The sequence below is a fragment of the Stegodyphus dumicola genome, chromosome 7 (genome assembly GCF_044657685.1).
Source record: "Stegodyphus dumicola isolate Sdum_Otavi_A_Nest chromosome 7, ASM4465768v1".
Taxonomy (NCBI): Eukaryota; Metazoa; Arthropoda; class Arachnida; order Araneae; family Eresidae; genus Stegodyphus; species Stegodyphus dumicola.
The window spans coordinates 191,528,316-191,548,929 of NC_140774.1; the positions used below are offsets into that span (position 1 = coordinate 191,528,316).

The 20,614-nt window shown below is 34.9% G+C and overlaps 1 protein-coding gene and 1 long non-coding RNA gene across 10 annotated transcripts in view; one reads left to right on the forward strand and one right to left on the reverse strand.

The window, feature by feature from the left end:
- The window catches only part of LOC146996594 (uncharacterized), a 269,877-nt gene that overhangs the window by 173,679 nt on the left and 75,584 nt on the right, over positions 1–20,614 (forward strand). For all 9 annotated transcript variants that reach the window (XR_015042288.1, XR_015042290.1, XR_015042289.1 and 6 more), the window contains one exon: positions 17,789–17,866. This is a non-coding gene — a long non-coding RNA (uncharacterized LOC146996594). The remainder of the gene's footprint in view (positions 1–17,788; positions 17,867–20,614) is intronic.
- The window catches only part of LOC146996596 (uncharacterized), a 315,837-nt gene that overhangs the window by 59,190 nt on the left and 236,033 nt on the right, over positions 1–20,614 (reverse strand). The window lies entirely within an intron of this gene.

Below are 20,614 nucleotides of genomic sequence, written 5' to 3' on the forward strand. Positions count from 1 at the left end.
TCGGCAAAGATGCGACCGGGCGTCGACCGAAATACTTTCTTTCATTGGGTGGTAATAGGTATCTTTAATGATCACTGTGGATCTTCCAGCATCCCCTATTGTTAAAGGGTAGAGATTGAGAAAAACATGTCCAGAATCATAAAAAATCCTATAATAATGCAATGGAATATGTATTAAGCAACTCCGTATAATGACTCTTGTTGAAAGTGTATTTTCCGATTAAATTTTGGAGGGATAACCTTTACATTTAAATTTTAATAAGAATGTTTTAGAATGTAAAAAATATTTCAAAACTAGATCAGGTAGTTTGAAATCACAAGCATAAGTGAAATCTTTTTGGAATGAAAAGGTGTTTGTATATAATGCATTCTAAAATTTGGAACATTCATTCGACCGAATGGTTTTTGGAAGAAGTATTGCGAGGATGCAAGACCATGAAAGATCCTTTTTATCGATATCTTCCATACGAAAGAGCCCAACCTCCATGGAATTTCGTAGAGAGTTTTGAAAAGGCTTTTGTAAAAAGGTACCTTACTTATTCAAACCAGAATCAGGTACTTTGCCTTTAAAAAATATCAACTCATCTACTTCTGAAATATCATATCTGAAACGTTCTTTCAAATGTGGCATGCCAATTAATTTTTTTTAAATTCTTAAATTCATAAATGATGGTAAACCGAAAATTTTTAAAAGATGTTCTGTTGATTTAGAACTCAAACAACAAAAGTCAGCGTTATATTTGAAATTTTCACAGAACTAGTTTTGATGGTTTTTCCCGAACCATCATTCTCAGCTGCCCAAGTGCAAATGAACGATATAAATTATAGTAATTAAATAAGATCGGAATGGCTGGACAGGAGTTAAGCTACTGGCGCCATCTATTGATAAAACAAAAAACATAATTTCCTTAAAGGTAAAGGTGGATTGGAATTAGGGTCGTTAACTAGAATAGAAAGATTTTTTTTTGAATGTGAAATGCCTCTAGAAAATCTAATTCACCAATGGAAGATGTTTTTTTAGAATAATTTTGGTTGCAGAAAAATGGAGAGTGTGATTTTCGGACCAACAATGCTGGGCAACAGAAGACTCCTGTCTTTCCTTTTTCCTGACATGTTCATTAACGCGAAATTGAGAAACGCTGCTTTATATTAAGGCAACGTAATCCAGCACGTTCGTTACAGTACTCAGATTTTTTTAGCATTTCCTTCATCCAGTAAGTATTAAGGGGTGTTGGAACCCCAAAATCTTCAAAAAATTGTGATTTCGGATTTTTGCATTTTAAAATTCTCTACACTTTTATCTTTCTAAAAATACAATTCTTTAATCTCTATGAAAATTAGAACTGTAACAAAATCTAGTTTTAATTTGTAATCTACTGCTTTGATCAATGAGGAGTTTTACAAAAAAACGCGTTTTTCTCCAAACGTGATTTTTTTATACTCGATGTACCTTTTTTCAGGAACTACTGATCACAGGTATCTAAACTTTTTATGGCTTATTTATTAGGATCCCTAATATTTACTGAAATGAGCTTTTTGTAATAAACTTCGAAAAGAAAAAAATTTTTTTTGTGTGTGAGAAAAGTGCTAAATTTTACTATGCCTAACAAAATATTCTGTAATTTACTCTAAAATTAAAAATGCTTCAAAAGCTCATTTCAGTATAACCAGATAGGTATACTTTAATTACAGAAAAAATTTCAAGCTTGTAACTACAGCAGATTTTGAGAAAAGGTACATCGAAAATGGCCAATTTAACATTGTCGGTATAGGGGTTTCTGATACCCCTTAAATAGCAATAAAAAACAGACCATTAAGAGAAATACACATATAAAAGGTTGTAATACCAACCCTTTAATTTGTAAGGATTTATTTAGTTTTACTAACAAGTTATTTTATGTTAATAACCTTTACTGTCCCTCTCTCTTTCCATTTTCCTACCAGAATGCTAATTTCCATTTCGCGTGTAGAAAAGAGTAGGAAAAGAGATAATATTTAAAGGAAAGCTTTGTATGGTAGAATCAAAGCGTGTTCCGCCTTCTGAAGACCACGTTACTAGCTGAATTTCTTCATAGCCGTTTACCTGCGGCATTGGCGGCCCACCAGCGGCCGAGCGGTAAAGTCGCTGAACACTGGTAGTTCGGTCCGAGGTTCGAATTCCGCGAACGGGCTGGCTGCATGGGCGTTTTCGTGGTTTTCCCCATGTGTAACGTGTATACGAGCCAGTTTCCCTTAGAAAGTCCTCCACGAAAGGCATCCCTCCCCTTAGGCAGATAGCCCTAGTGTGCTTTGCCATAATTAAATACACACATACACGTTACCTGCGGCATTGTGTTATTCTCGCCATAAGGACTGTCACTTATGGCGAACTGTCACTTATGGTCCTTATGGCGAACGAAATGGTAACGAAATTGAGTGCGTTCTCTCTATGTAGCCTTTGGGTTAACTTCAAATTCACCCAGTTAATTTCAATTCATTGCTCTTGATTTACACCATAAATGCTGGCTACACACACTGCCTTCTTTTAAATCTACTAATTTTAATAAAAGCATTTTTTACATCCTTTCCGAGTATTTAATATAATTTCCAAGACATAGCAATAATTCTCTTAAATCTTCTCATTTAGTTTATTACCAAAGAGGGTGAGACTAATATGTATATTTCTCTTAATATTGATTTCTGTGTTCTGTCCTAAAATATATGTGCAGCAACTGTAGGTACACTTATAGTTTCTGAAGTGAACTGAAAGACATATTTTTATTGGTATTTCGGTACTTTTCCGTTTTGCCGGCGCAAGCGATAAAGTCGCCAATAATGGTACAACCGATGCCAAATGGAATATTCTCGCTGGTAACCTTTTACGCCTCATTTTCAAAACAAGTGGCAGCTTTTTCTTATCAGATTGATTGTTTCTTTCAATACTGGCATATAATTACATAGAATTTTTATCAGATAGTTCAGGTTTTTGTCTAAGGCCATTTTCGGTAATTAAGTCAATTAAGATGCAATCACAGCGCTTAGTGAAGTAAAGCACTGCAGTTTTACATAATTTCTGAGTAAGCTATTCGTACGCATTGAAATATTTCTTGCATTTAAACTTGTGTTCCAAATTAAGATTTAACTTGAAATTAATGTAGATAATTACTGAGAGCATTAGATTTTTGTAGAGTAGTTTACGTGAGATGAGATCGCTTGGAGTCACGTGATATGAACCGGCGAATTAGGATGTTGAACCATGAAAGCATAGTAAATTCTTAAATTAATGTCTTTTTACAAATTTATTGTCTTTATTTATTGGCATTTTATAAAGTTTTAAGCGATATTAAAATGTTAATGCCTTCAAAAAAAGAATTCTTAGAACTAAAATTTTTTAAATATTTTTTATGTGTATACTGTATGTTGTCGCCAATAAAGTCTGCTTGGCGAGATTTGCGCCGGCGAAACGGAAAAGTACCGGTATTTCTTTTATGTAATAGTACTGATGCAATAAACAGAATTACCAAGATTTCATTAAAAATGCAGGAGTGAAATAAATTTATATTCACTACAACAGCTTGCGACAAAGAAAAATAGTTCTGCTATAGAAAAAGAAAGATTTTAGTCTCCATTAAAATGTGTTCAGAGTGTTTTTCTGGATTTAATGACAATATAATATTGAATTTTAACATTTATAAACTCTGTTGTACTAATCTCCAAATTCTATCATGCATTTTTAATTAAATTCTCTTCTTTGCCCTTTTATAATTTTTGTTCGTTTATAAGATACAACATATGTTTATATATTACATGAAATTTCTTATTACATAGCATTCCTTTAATATGTCATTTCTTTTAAATTTTTCAATAAACTACTGAGAAATGAGTTTTCCTCTGTATACAAAAATATTTCTTATCGTTATTCACACATATTAGTGAAACTTATAACTTTGCCAATACTTTTCGATAAAATTATTTATTGGAATCCCAAAGTTCTCACGCGAAAGATAAAAATACAAAGAGATCAAATTTTTAGTTCTCATACAAATCGCATACCAAGAAATTACTTCATCTATTTCTATTTAAAATTAAAGCAATGTACTATTCCTTTTCCAAAATACATTTCATTATTACTAACGATAAGTTGACAAAATTTTAAACACAAGCGATACATAATTTTCACAAAAATGCCTTTTCGTAGAAGTTAAATCTCAGTTAAAATTTTAAGCAAAATTAGCAATTTCTTTATTAGATAATAAGTAATGTGAAATGGCCTACTTTTTTTCAAAACAAGTTGGATCTCGTATTTTACTGTAATCTTAAAGGAACTGTTTAATATCAGTTTTATATGAATAAAAACTAAACATTAAGCTCGTTATGATATCGTTTGCTATGCAAGTTTTTGATCCTTCTAAAAAATGTTTAATCATGTTAGAAAACTCCATTTCTCTTTTACTGAAGCATCTTACGGAATTAAAACATGTCGTCGAATTAAGTGCTTTTCTGTTCACTATGGAGTATTTTAAGACAAATATTTGTTCCATTAATTCAAAACAAAAATCTTTGAGCAAAGTCTACATAGTCCACAACAGCAATACAAAATTAAATAAAATGGCGTTGTATATTTGTTATAGATGTTTGAGAGCTATTAAAATTTTTATTTTAAATACTTAATTAAACGGATTGTCTTAGAGAAGAAAAAAACATATTAGCCCGAATGCAAAACTATTTATCTCTTTTTAAATTTTCCTAAAATACACTCATGTCCATAAATTAAGGATAATGCAAAATCAGGCAAAGGAAGAGTTAGAAGCAAAACAAATTTGGCTTATTTGTAAAGCTTATTTATTAAACAAAAAGTAAAGAGCAAAAAAAAAGATGCTATATGTTTGATATTATTAAAAAAAAATAGCGATTTTTTCTCCCTGGAGCAAATTACACACACACACACACAAAAAAAAAAAAAAAAAAAAATTTACAAAAAACCAATATTACATGGTTGGTATGATTGTTAATACATTGTATGTCTCCCAGACGATGCAATACAGTCCGTACAACGCCTAGGCATGCTGAGTATCAAATTATCGATCTGATCTTGGATGATATTACAACACTCAAAACGCAATGCTCTCCGAAGTTTCAGTAGACATGTAGGAGGAGGTTGACGGGCTGCAACTCGTCGGCCAAGCATATCCCACACGTGCTCTACTGGATTCAAGTCCGGTGAGAATGCTGGAAAGTCCATACGGGTGATATCCTCCGATTGAAGGCATTCGCTTACGATGCTTGCACGGGGAGGACGGGCGTTGTTATCCATAAACACAAATTGTGCGCCCATGGCTCCCCGAAACAAACATACATGTTGTTCCAGAATGACGTCCCGATAGATTTGGCTTGTCATGGTTCCAGTCTGAACATGCAGGTCAGTTCTGGAACCCAGAATAATTCCACCCCAAACGAGCACTCCTGCACCACCGTAACGGTGTCGTTTATTGATGTTTTCTTGGTGGTAACGGGTACCTGGAGCTCTCCATATGAACGTCCGGCGAGAATCAGACTGCAATCTAAACCTGGGCTCGTCGGAAAACATCACACAAGCTCACTGTTGCGGTGTCCACAATGCATGCTATCTACTCCAGGCTAACCGCAGGCGACAGTGACTTGCAGTAAGTGAAACGCATCTGACAGGTCTACGAGCATATAGACCAATCTGCCCTAAGCGTCTGTACACGGTCTGTCTTGAATTTGTCGTACCAGTGGCTGAAGAGAGCTGACGAGATAGGTCTGAGGCTGTGCTCCGCCTGTTTCTTTTGGCAGTAACTGCCAAATACCTGTCCTCATTCGGCGTTATAACTCTGGGGCGACCTGTGCCGTAACGTCTACTCACATTACCATCATCTTGGAATCGTTGCGAAAGCCTGGAGATGACACTCTGGGCAATTCCAAGTTCGTCTGATACTTCCAGTTGGGTACGCCCACATTCCAGACTATCGATAATTCTACGACGTAAAAAATCATCCAAATGCGTCCTTTGTGTCATAACTATTTGGTTATTGCACTGAAATGCTTATATAGCGCCTGCGAACAATTTTACGTCTTTGCCTGTATTCCTTATATATCACTCTCTTACACTCTCGTCATTGTGACGTACCATCGGTGTCATCTGGTTACTTCCTGAAATTTGCATATGATTCTTGAAGATGTGTGTAGTGATTTTACAGGTGATATATTTATTTTAGAGCTCGATTTCCGCGTGACTCCGAATTATCCTTAATTTATGGACATGAGTGTATTATTTTTTAAACTATACTCGTGCTGCACGTACAGCCAAACATGCATTCATAATCTTTGTAATTCAAATAATCATATACCGAAATCGTCCTGTATATGACTGTAATTCTATAGAGGCATTAGGTTATTTTGAAGTAGGAAACGTGAAAAATGTGCAATACCCGCGCTGAGACTCCAACCACAGACCTGTCAAATATGTCAAATATGCTAAGATGGCGAGAGAAATACCATATATACTCCCCTTTTTAAAGGGGATTGGGGATTAGGGGACAAATTGCCAAATACTGACGGTGTAGAATCATCATCCACCACCTTTTTATCAGCTAGGGGGCCACTCTAGAGACATTGTTACATTGAAATAGGAAACATCAAAAATGTGTAGTGCCCTAGCCGGGACAAGAACTTCTCGAAGACGCGCCGAGTGTGCTGATCATTACACCACGAAGGCATGCTGAGAAGGCGAGAGAAATACCTTAGTAATTTTGCAGATAAATTTTAACAACAAAGTTTACTTATCGATAACAAATTGGCGACAAATCTCTCATGAAATAACAGAGTGTGACAGTTAATTCTCGGAGACAACCACTGCAAATCCAAAATGGAAATCCCTCCCGTAGCTGCGATAACGATGTATAGTTGGGAAATTTGCTCGCAACTAAATCCGTAACCCAGGTTAATCCACTTCTGGTGAATTGGAAGATGACTATGTAGAGACATTAGGATTTTTTTAAGCAAGAGAGATGAACAAATTAGCAACCGCCTTCGCCGTGAATCGAACCACGGACCTCTGGAATACCGGCCCAGCGCGCAGAATCCCTACACCACGAAGGCACACTAAGAAGGTGGGAGAAACACCTTATATACTCTCCCTTTTAAAAGGCGATTGGCGTTTCTTAGGGAACCCAATCGCCAAATCCTGGGTGAGGAGAATCATCATCCAACACCCTTTTAGTTCGGGCGCCACTGTAGAGACATTAAGATTTTTTTTAAAGCAGGAGACATTACAAATTAGCAAACGCCTTCGCCGGGAATCGAAACACGGACCTCTGAAATACCGGCCCAGCGTGCAGAACCACTACACCACGAAAGCACCCTAAGAAGATGGTAGAAATACCTTATAACTGTACGAGCAAAATTTTGTATAACGAATGTCATGCGAAGGTTATGCACTGGTATATTTCAGTAGTGTAGTAGACATTATAATAGTATGAGCAGTGATATAGTCTCAATTATCATTTCCATTCCGGCCATGATTGCTGATTTGTTGGCAATTCTCGCTATGATTGTACCTGCCTAACCAATAGCTTAGCAGTACTACCTTCTTAAGCGTTGTCCATTCTTTGAATACTGACAAAGAAGAAATGATTTTAACACGTTAAGTCTTTGAAAAAAATTAATCTGAATATTAATATGCTAATAGAATCCTATTTAGTTCAAAGATGACGATACCACACTTGTTCTGTTTCATAATTCTATTTTTCTCTTTCGATAAGCGGTCTGATTTCACTTAAGTTATTAAAAAAACATTTTATATGCTTATTTACTTTAAAATTCTCAGTATAATTGGTATTTATCTATATTAACCATTATAAAATAATAAAAATTTTGAAAAAACAGTTATTAAAGTTCTGTACTAAATAAAATAAAAGGCGATTTTTTTCTATATGTAAAGTGTATAGGAGGTAATTTCCCATAGAAAATCCACCAAGAAGACATTCCTCCTCTTAATCGCATCTACGTAGTACATTTTTCCATAAGCAAATAAACCAAACCAAATACAATGAAAACAGTGAACAAAATTTTTAGTTAGTTTAAAGTATCTTAGAGCAAAACGATGTCTTTGTGTGACATCTGTACGTAAGGACAGAATAAGGTACACTTTCTTCTAAAACAGGTTGCAAAAACGATTTAAAATTTATTCAGAAGAGATTTTTTTCGTGGTGTTTGTACATACGTACGTATGTACGTATCTCGCATACCTGAAACACGAGTAGACTCAGAACATTGACATTTTGTATATAAGACTGCTATAATATGTAGTTGTGTATCCTCCTTTTTGGTTGCAATCGGCCGCACCAAAAGTATATATCTTTATATATATTAGCGGCTAAAGTGTGTTTCGCCGATAGTTTATTGTTGCCACTCGCAAAAATGAGCGCGGAAATTAACGTTTCCGCAGTTTTAAATTAATATATCGGCCGATTAAAGTCGTACGAAGATGAGAACGATATCGATGGATTCGGAGAATTTCTTAGAATCCGAGGATACGCATCTCGAATTTCAACTCGGAGCCGTACCATAGATATTCGAGAAAAAATAATTTGTCACGTAGCCAAATCCCTCTAATAGGGAAAACCCAAGAAAGAAAGTGGAAAACGTAGGGTAAAATTAGTTTTTAATTAATATCTCGGCTAATTAAAGTCTCAAGAAGACGCGAATGGTCAAAATGGCGTGCCGCGGAACTGGAGAATCCAACGGTGTGCTTCGCTAAGCCCGGGAGCCAGCCGTTTCAGAGGAGAACATGTTACTTCACCCCATATATATATATGCGGCTTAAGTGTCTATTTGTCGCCGATAGTTTATTGGTTGCTTGCGTAACTGTACTAGCCAATGGGGTGAAGTTGCCACGGCACAGGGTTCCCGTTTCAGTTGAAACGTAGGCAATTTCCTGTAAAACTTACCTTTGCTATGACCGCATCCATAAGTCTTAGAGCCAAACGCTTAAGCGTGTTGGCATTTTTTTTTTTACCTGAGCCTGCGTTTGTACACAGTCAACTTTATGTTTCCTGTTCAAGAGTTCATGAAAGAACCGGCGTAAAATTAAAAATAATGGATGGTCCTCTGCAAGGCGAGCTTAAAAATGATGGAAAGATCTACACAAGAAATGTTGTGTACAAAAAGATCTTTGACATGTAAATTAACATTTCATTATTTAAATCACATTTATTGAGTTAGCGGTGGCTCTTAAGAAATGTACCGCCAGTGGTTTCTTTCATTGCACTCTACTTTGAGCAATTAGGCAAGTAGAAGGGGGAAACCCCGTGGGACAGTAAGCAAAGGGACGTCCTCGCCGCCTGCCCTGGGTAATTCAGTTTAAATTAGCAGACATTTTTGCGCAAATCATTTTAATTACAATTTATAATATCTAGAACAGCGGTGATTTCGTATGACTGCCGGGCTTTGTTACTGAGCTCCTTGAGTTATTTTATTATTATATGTTGGTAAATTGTGCATTTTTTGCTTTAAAAATGATTGAATTATGTTGTTCTTATCTTCCTACTAAAGTGTTTATGCCATTAGTTAATCTGCATGCAATAATTATACCCAATTGTGCTGCATTATCAACAATTTAAAGTTGTTTAAGTGCGGCTAAGCCTAATTTTTTTTTTACCATAGCAGCCATTTTTGTTTACATTTGAAACTTAGCAGAACAGTTTATGCGCCTTCAGTGTCTTTTTGCCGAGAGGGACCAAAAGTAACTTTTCAGTTTTGAGCACCGAAAAATTTGCCTTCTTGTTCCCTAGCTGAATTGCTTGTTTTTGCGTAGAAACTGTAATTTTAACTGTATTTTTTTTAACTGTATTTGGTAATGTATGTTTTTCTATATCTTTCAATTTTTAATGAATATATATTGAGGTTTTTATGTTTTTCTCTTGTCACAAAGGAAGAATTGAATTAATTGAATGAGAAATATATCTCTAATGAAATTCGATAAAATAAATTTGAATGAAATGCAGCACAATTGGGTATAATTTAGTATTCCGTACAAGGAAGTCATGTGGTGTACACATCATTTTTTGTTTCTTTTATACGCTAAAAACCGTCAAGCTGTAATTTTTAAAGAAAAATTTTAGCTTCAGTTATTTTTTTCGCTTACGTTACCTTCATTAATTTTATAAAATGAAGGTAAAGTAATATTATTCATCATAATTATGAAAATGAATAACAAGAATATAACATGAAAATAACAGCTACACGTTTAGTAATTCTTTGTTCTAATTTTCTGAATTAAAGATGTAAAAAAAAAAAAAAAAAAAAAAAAAAAAAAAAAAAAAAAAAGAGAATCCTCTATGTATGATAAGATATCTATACAAGATAGCTTTGTAAAACACACCCATCATCTATTCTACTTTATCAACTTCATAAAACGCGCTGATTCTATACTTTATTTTCATTCAAATTTCTACTTAATTAAAAAAGTATTTATTTTGCTTTAGTTTTTGAGAAAGTCAATTACTCTTTTAGGTACATTAAATTACTTTCTAAGGAAAGGTAATTGAATTATGGACTTTTCACTAAACGTTCAAGCGAAGAACGACAGCATTTGAATTCTTTGCCATGTAATTTAGTCATGAAAAATTAAGATTTTTCAAAATTAATCACTCTTTACATCACGTCGAAATTGACTTCAAGCATATGTTTGCATGATTTTCCTAATATATTGAAAGAGATAAATGGGTTAGGGCGTTATCTGCAAAGAATTTTCTCAAACACTCGGAAAGGAAATGGCATAATCATAACCGCCACTGACAGAGACAAATTATCTCGGATAAGCGTTCTCTAATTAACGTGTCCATGCCCGACGATTCGTTAGATAACTTTTTCGCGAGGAAACTGTCGTCTGTGGTGTCTTGTCTTTATAACGTTCTGCATTATCTGAAAATTCTGCGACATTTTCCTCTCAGCTTGATCGCCTTAAACTCCGCCCTTCTGTAACAAATAAATTGATTTGATAAGTAATTAGAATCTTTGTCATTGTTTATCATTATATATATTTTTCAGTGATGTTTCGTGTGCTTTTACATCGCCTCTATTAACACGACTGAAGAGATTTCCTTGTATACAGACATATTTCGGGTTGAATACGTTTTTAAATTGTAATTAGTCCATGCATCATTTGACACATAAATTAATTTGTGTTTTAATTGTATTTCATCGCTCATAAGTAATTGCCCTCCTCTTTTCTGTCATGCTTTATTCTTTTGTTTTGGGGAAGGGGTGTTTTTGTTCAATTGTTTTTCAGCTGTTTAGTTCTGAATTACTTCTCCTCCCCGCGAACTGAGAGTTAAATTTAATTGTCACTTAATATATCATTCCCTAGTTACCAGTCACCTACGCTGACTACCAATAAGTATTTGAACACCTGTGATAGAAAAGAAAAACTAACTTTATTCAAAATCAATAGTTGGTAGAGCCTCCACAAGAGGTAATTACAGCGTGGACCCTCCGGGGCATACTTTCCACAAGTCTTTGTATGACAGCTAGTGGTATTTTCTTCCACTCGGCTTGGAGAAGACATAGAAGTTCCTTCACCGATTTTGCACGGTTAGTGCACCCCTGAATACGGCGATGCAAGTCGTCCCAGAGGTTCTCGATAGGGTTCAGGTCTGGACTCTGGGAAGGCCAGTCCATTCGATGAACTCCATTGCACCATACCAAGCCTTGGTTAACGTCGAAACATGACAACTGGCATTGTCTTGCTGAAAGTAACAGGGGTCCAACCCGTAAAACTGTCACAACGTAGGAAGCACATTGTCATCGAAAATAGTGCAGTAGGCATCGGAGTTGAGCTTACCATGAATGGGGACCAAGGGTCCCAGCCCATACCAGGAGAAACAACCCTAGACCATAATTCCACCTCCGCCGAACTTGACTGTTGGCACAGTGCATTCTGGCAGGAGACGTTCTCCAGGTAGACGCCAGACCCAGACCCTGTCATCCGAACGGTGAAGGGTGAACCTTGATTCGTCACTCCAAAGAACCCGTTTCCACTGATCTACGGTCCAATTTCGATGTGCCTTGCACCACATTAACCGAGCAGCGTGGTTGGACTTTGTGATCAAAGACTTATGAGCAGCAGCACGACCATGAAAACCAAGCAGATGTGCTTCCTTATGGATGGTATTCATTGAAAAATACTCCCAGATGCCTATTGAAACTCCTCGCGGATGAGGACCATCGGTTGGGTGCGGTTCTTCTAAATTTCTCTGGACAGCGCTCGTCGATCTCTATCTCCCAGTTTCGTTGGTCTGCCGACTCGGGGCACATTCCGACAATCACCGCTCATCTTACATTTTTTAATCACATAGGCCACTGTCGATTTTGTGTACTTCAGATCACTAGATATGTCCCTTAAGGATCGGCCACGTTCGTGATACCCGATAATTATGCCTTTCTCGAAACCAGAGAGCTCCAGACTGCGAGGCATCTTGCATGTCACTAAAGCCGATGTTGTTTCCTACCAGATATATACCGGCAGAGTCCGTGACGTACCTTAGGACCGCAGATATCATCATTTGCATAGGTGTCCAAATACTTATTGGTAGTCAGTGTATAATCCATATATCGAGCCTCTTTCTTACAGGCCCACCAGCGGCCGAGCGGTGAAGTCGCTGAACACTGGTAATTCGTTCCGAGGTTCCAATCCGGCAAATGGGCTGGCTGCATGGTTGTTTCCTCCTTGTGCATCGTGTTTACGAGCCAGTTTCCCTTGAAACGTCCTCCACGAAGACATCCCCACTTAGGCAGATAGCACGCGAGGCTTTCACATAAAACCAAAGCAAACTTTCTTACATATATTTCTTTTCCGTTCTTACATATATTTCTTTTCCGTTAACCATTACTGTTTTTATACAAAATACTATTAAACAGCGTCCTGGATAAGAATGATTCTTGATCCTAATATTTATAAAGAATTTCTGGTTTTTTTAAACGGTTCTTCTCCAGAAAGTTTTAAAATAAAGTTCTTTTTCTCTAGTGATTTTTAAGACTAATTCAAGAGCTTAAGATAAAACATCCCATAATAAAATCATTACTTTGGTATTGCCAAAACAGGTTAATAGGGTGCGTTAAATTACGAATCAGAGCCAGCCTACGAAAGGTATTTTCAAACACGAGATATTGTATTTTAAAATTTGAATGTTTAAAAAATCTACTGAAACCATATTTTAGAAATATTTAAGTGAAAGCAATTCAATTGAAGCTATATAATCATCTAAATAATCTAGATCGAAACTTGGAGAACTTCTTCACAGCCAAGTCTAATGTATTAATTCAATTTTACCATCAAATTCATGACAACAGTTCTGAAAATAATAAAGAATCCAGTCTAAGCTCTGCATTATGTACTAGTAAAGTACCAAAGTTTCCATTTGTTACTGCTGCTCTTCTAGTATTCTAATTGTATAGGAATGTTTATAACTCCTTTCTCTGAATACATTTAAAAGACGTCAATGATAGAATGAAGATTGAGCATACAGTGCAGCTTAGCAATGATTTCTTTAGATAAGGGAGTTTTTTTCCCTTAGTGGTTGAGTTTGCATGGGAAAAAAGCAGTAACAAATTTTTCCTTTCTCTTCCTTATTTAAAACTCAATTAATAACTTCTGAGTGACATTTATTCAAGGTTCAGTAACTCGAATGGAAAGTTTGTTTTGGTTAGAAAATTCTTCAGAAACAGTCTTGCTCTTTTTTCCCTTCTTCGGGCATACTTTAAATGTAATAATATATTCTAAAATATCAAGAACAAAAAGCCCGTCAACTGAAGTTTGAAAATTAGCGAAGAAGTTCAATAATAAATAGGCGTTGAAGTTGTAAATTCTACGTTTCAAAACCTAGGTTCAGTCTATTTATTCAGTCATTCTACATAATATTCAGGGAATTTCTGAAACTATTTCTTGAGTTTTAAAGAAGGAGGATAAAATTTAAGACGGACCTTTTTATATCCAATTAATGGATTTTTAAAGTAAAACGTCGAGTAATCAAGCAAAGCATGTTACCAAATATCCTTTGAAGATTGCGACCACACCTGTGTTGGCGGAGAACTTTTATTTAAAATGGAAAACACGAGCTTTCGAGGAATTCAAACTAACTAACTTCAAATGTTTTGAATCTCTTCACATCTTTCACTAAAATATTGCTAAGAAATAATGAAGCAAGCGATTTAAATGCTCGGGATTTTATGGAAGATTTAGTTGTCAGAGAGAAGGAGATTTAAGAGATATATCGCTTTCTTGTGCGTTATGCAATTCAGTTCAAAATCCAGCTTTTCTCAATTCCCTAACATTTTCCGTTTTAAATATTCCACGGGACTTGTTTATGAGTTTTTTTTGTTAATAACACTAATGCCTTTTCCACTGCTTTGGTCTTCCATTTTATATATATTGTTACAAGTTTTGTCTTTAGATAGCTAATTTTAGTAGAATTCTAATTAAAATTGTTGTATTTCCTCGAATGCAGCACGAGACAAATTTTATGAGAAAGCTATGCCGGAAAAATAAAAATACAGGAGACGCGCATTGAATAAATGGATATCTCGGTAATTGTTATTGAAATTGAATAAATGTAATTGACCACTATGTTGGCTGTAACCGTACTTCTAACCTCTTACTGATTTCCAATATTTTTGAGGGCTAATCTTTGGAATATGGTAACAGGTAGTTTGGCGACATTTTGGTAAGGCGATAAAGGTTACTAGCTAGGACTTTAGCAGTGTACATGGATAAAGTTAACAGTGTGCGCAATGCCATTTTTGTGCAGTTCTGGGATTTTTTTTTAAGTGAAAATAGGTCGAGGTGTACTTGGATACCGTGTATGTGCAGTTCTTGAAAACGCGGCAAGCAGTGGGCGATTCTGCACTTTCTGCCAATTTCGCCCCTAATCTTCGTCATGATTAAGCACTAAGCACTTTTGTTCCATAAAAGTTCTAGCATAAGCGTAATTCGGCTAGCAGATTGTTGGAAGAAAACGTAGAGTAAAAAAAAAAAAAAAAAAAAAAAAAGAATAAAAGCCTTAACTTCGCAAAAACAAAATAACGTCCCAAAAAAAAAAAAAAAAAAAAAACTAGCAGGTTGCTGTAGCAGGGTTGGCCGCCAAATTTTTGCCAAAAAATCGCCAAGTTTCCATAATCCGAAGATTAACCATTTCGAGAAGCAGAAGTTGTTAGAAATATCTCGTGCGGCCGGTTGAAAGTTATTTAAGGCGAAGAGAGATCATCTGCTCTCAGATAACCCTTCCATAAGACATCTCAACAATATCACAGTTAATAATATCTCCATCCCAAACGGAAAAATGTGTTAAATATTTAGGCGTTTATCTCGATCAAAAACTAACCTTCAAAAACCATATCGAAAATGTCTGTAAAAAAGGCAACCAAGCAATAGGCAGTGTCTATGCACTCATTGGGAGAAATTCTAAACTTAGTCTCGCTACAAAAAGAGTTATTTATCTACAAGCTTATCCGCCCGATTTTACTGCATGCTTCCCCAGCGTGGACTGCAACTGCAAGAACTCATCGCGAAAAATACAAAAAATTCAAAACAAGGCCATCCGAAAAATTACAAATGTGCCTTGGTTCGTACGAAACAACACTCTTCGCAATGACTTAAAAATTAAACGGATTCTGAAATTTTAAAAGCTTTTCATAACTTTTTTTATGAAATGCGACAGTCATCCTAAGTATATCATCAAAATACCAGGAAATTATGATTTCACAATTCAGCAACGCCACAAGAGGCCCCGAACTATTAACCATAATAGTCGGTGGTAATGTATATATTTTCGTTTTCTTTTTATTTAGCCAAGATTTTTTTTCATTTTCTTTACTTATAGTTTTACTTATCAAATTACAAAGCGCTATCGACTTTGTTCCTGCCAAAGCAGGTAGACTTTGTGCGTAAATAGTTTTTACGCTTGTGAAACGTTTCAATGTACTGCAAATTGTGTTTTTCATCATTTTACTTACCAATTATTGCTTATCAGAAGAATAATTTTTATGAAATTTTAAAAATGCCTTACAATACATCCTGCAAGAGATGGCGCCACCAGAGCTCCAGTCAACTAAAATGCTTTCCATCCCTACTAATAGATGGCGCCACACGAGCGCCTCATTTTTTTTCAAAGTTTACTTATTCTACGTACGGCGGCACAGAAGCCTCCGTCGCTAGTAATCTCTGAGTTCTAGCACAGCATGTGCACAAGTACTTCCATATTATTGGATACAACTTACTCGATTCTTCACGCATTAGTCGCAAGTCACGCAAGTCAAGTATAATATATTGGTAAAGGCCGTTAATGGTCGGTTGCCTCTTACTAAGTGATAAAACATAGACATAGACATCTTCTCTGAATTGCTGAGTTACTGTTGTTGCGAATTGTTATTTCCGCGTGAATTTAGAAATCCGAGTTAGCTTTCTCTTTAGATACGTTAGTATATTGCGTTGTATTTTAACATTTTTAGTAGTTTTTACTACTGCTTATTATTCCGTGATATTGTGAACACTTGTACGAATATCTTTGAGGAAAATGCCAGCGTTCTGATATATTTCTTTTGATAAGAATAAATTTTATTAATCTATCATCGGACTTGTGCATTCAATCTATTACGAACCCGTACGCACTCAACAATATATAAATAAAAGTTGAGAAAATACAAATTGAGATACATCGTTTATGTCGCCCAGTATGCTGCGACATGCAAACAAGGAACGCAAATTAAGTTCATTTCCTGAAATAGAATTTTATTTAATGCTGCGTAATTAAAGAACTATTCCATAACAAAACTCAATTGTATTATTCTTCATCTACAAGGGTATTTACTTCGAAATAAAAATCCTAAAATTAAGCTTCTTTGCACTTATATTCGCTTTGAAAAATGATACCAAAAATTTTGAAAAGAATATAGACTTCATTTTTGGAAAAAATTAAAAAAAAGGAATTATTTCCACATTGCCTAGGTTTCTAATTTATCCCCTAACTATAACTGGATTATAAGTAATTAAAAAGTTATCAAAACAATTAAATTTATTACATTAATGATATTAACACTTATAATTCTGAAAACATATAAAAAATTTATAATCTACTTGTTTATGCGAGTATCGTTTGCTTCATTTTATTGTTGCAAACAGCGTAAATTCCTTTTGTTTTTCTTCCTTTAGTTTTGAACTTTATGTGTGGCAACAAGATAATTAATTGATAGAATTGTGTTTGTCACAGCCATGTAGAATGGCTCCCTTATTTTGTATCAATTATTTCGCATCGCTGACATATTATTTATAATTAGTGTAATGAAATAAAAGTGTAAGAATACAGTCCATTTGTTGATTGATTATTGTTTGTGAAACATATTCAGTTTAAGAACACTACTTATCCAACTTGAATAAATGACTGTAAATTCTTTCCAGCATTCAATAACATCTGTAATTTTGCAAAATGTATTTTTATGATAAATCTTCACTTTTTCATAATTTCATAAATTTTAGCAGAAATTTGGAAAGTTTGATATAAGAGTTATCGTGAACGAAACAATCGTAATGGACATACACAGACAGATAGATATCAAAGTGTAGTAAAACTAGTAAAAGGATGTTGTGGTGACTCTAACTGAAAACTTGCTATCGAGCTGAACCTAACCCTTTACCTAAAACTCACTATCGAATTTTTGAACCGAAAGTATTTATTCTCTTACGCATATATATATAGATTTTCCGGAGGTAAAAAGGATTGCAATTATTCCAATTTCAGTGCTTTTGGATCTTTCATCAGACTGGCTCTGAACTTCAACATTAATGTTCCGATGAGAATATAGCGTTCCATTCAAAGGTGAGTTAATGTTCATTCTTAAAACTGTTTTCAAGTGATTCTGGAAATTTTTTTAAACTTTATTCTTATTCAAATTCTGTTTGGTTAATAAATCTCACTATTTTAACTGTTAATTATGCACTTCATTTGCTAAATTTATTCTAATCTCCTTAATTAGCATAAAAAACTGTATTCTTAAACAGGGCTTTTATTAAACACAGAGTTGAAATTTTGATTCATTTGAAAAATATTAATATTAAGTAAACTTATTTTTTACACTTTTTTTAAATTATTCTTATATGTAGGATTTCAGACCTTAAAGACCCACATCTTTTAAAAATTTTCCGGAATCGGAATTTGTTCTACCTCTACAAAATTATTTTCTTAGAATTCGAATTCCCTTCTCACAAAAAAAGCACTTTCGAACTAAACCTAACAGGAGTGCCTCCTTTCTTCAATAAATCTGAATAATAGAAAACAAAGTTTTATGCTTTGTTAAAATTCATACGTATTAAAATGCGATGCAATAAAACTTAATTAACGAAAATTGTCTGTATTTGCATATTTAAGTTCATATTTCTTATTCAGAAGAAATATATCGAACATCAGAATTTAATTTCCCTCATACAGACTTAAAAAACTATTCGCTGCAGAGAATATCATTAATGCAAATTGCTAGAACTTAAAATAACTTGATGAGGCAAAACCAAAATATCCCATTTGAAAAATGAATCGAAGCAGAAGTCGATATCTAAAACAAAATTTAAACTTCACCCAAAAAGTGCAATGGTTATATATATATTTTTTATGTAAAATAAACTTATTACTCTTTTCCTTTACTCTCTCTAAATATAAAAAATACTTTCTTTCATAAATATGTAATGTCACATATATATTCGGAATGGTATGGAAATTTAATACATCTGCTTAGGAAATTGTAAGCAATGGTTTGGTAGATGGTAGATTTAATCCTTGATTTTGTTCTGGTACATTAACAGTCGCAAACGCGTACTGGAAAACCAATTCTCAATGCAACAACTACTGAATTATAAAACCTTGTCTGAGACCAGATTTAAAGTGAAAGCATTCCCTTGTTTTCAATTCAAATCATATTTCGATAGTGCTTTTAGAAACCATTTCCGGGAATTTTGTAGATATGATACTAATTCCCTTTCATTTAAAACCAAATGTCGATTTATTTTTCAACTTGTTTATTATTGTAACATTGTAAAGTTATTATGTTATTTTGAAACAGGAGATGGGAAAAATGAGCAATGCCTTCGCCGGTACTCGAACCTGGATCTCTAGAATACGCGTCGAGTGTGCTACCGTTACTCTATAAAGCTATGCTGGAAGGAGGGAGAAAATGCCTCGTACACTCCCCCCTTTTGAAGGGCGACTGGGAATGAGGGGACCCTAATCACCAAATCCTGGTTGTGACCAATTATTGTCCACCACTTATTAGTTCGGGCACTACTATAAGGTCATTAGGTTTTTTTAAGACGTTTTTGAAGCGACGAGTCTGCTACCATTATTACCTGTATGCTGTAGAGAGGGAAAAAATATCTTATAACCTTTATAATCAAGCCAGATTTAAATATATTAATTGAGATATTTTATATGTTAAAAATTGTCGCTTTGCTGAACAATGACACAATGTTATTTTTATTTCTTTATAGCCGTTGTCAAATTATTAGTCCAAAGGGGAAATAAAGGACTATTATTTTTTGGCGTTGTGCGTTGGTTCACTATATATGTCCGATTCACTTTTCAAGTTGTTGCCATCAAATACTATCGTCCTGAATTATATTTAAAGAAATTAGGTAATGAAGAATCTGTATAAATGTATGTATATTTCACGCATTGTGATAAAACAACAGTACTTAGAGCCATCAATTTTGAATAACGTAATCTTCTACCGAATATGGGCATATGGAAGCCCTAATTTCGAATTTGTTTTATTATTTATTTCATATTTTGTGAAACTTTAGCAAATTTTTTATGAACAACCTCAGCAATTTAATAGCGAACAATGGCAAAACTCTACGGGGGGGGGAACCTTTTTATCTACAATGCGCGGAACTGTGTATCGGAAATTCTAAAGTTTGCTCATTTTAAAATTATTTTGCAATATTCCTCTTGAACTGAATTTTATGGTTTAAGTGCGAAGAACCTGATATTTAATAAATAAAGGTAACACACAAAACGTTAAAAAACGCCACTTTGGACGTAATTTAAAATCTGAAACCTTTCAAATTTGTTTTTATATATATTTCTTTTCATTTGCGGGCAGTAGACATTGGTAACTACTTTGTCCGGAAGCGGTGGTTACGTTATTATGGAGACAGCTAATAGGTGAGCCACCCTTCACGGTGGTCACTTTATTAAGGAGACACATAATAGGTGGGCCACCGTTAGTGGTGGTCACTCTATTTATGGAGACACCTAACAGGTGTGTCACCATTAGCGGTGGTCACTTTATTATGGAGACACCTAATAGGTGTGGTCACTTTACTGTGGTGACACCTAATAGGTGGGCCACTGTTAGCATTGGTCACTTTATTATGGAGACACCTAATAAGTGGGCCACCGTTAGCGGTGGTCACTTTATTATGGAGGCACCTAATAGGCGTGGTCACTTTATTGTGGAGACACCAAATTAGGTGGGCCACCGTTAGTGGTGGTCACTTTATTATGGAGACACCTAATACGTGTGGTCACTTTGTTATGGAAGCACCTAATAGGTGTGGTCACTTTATTGTGGAGACA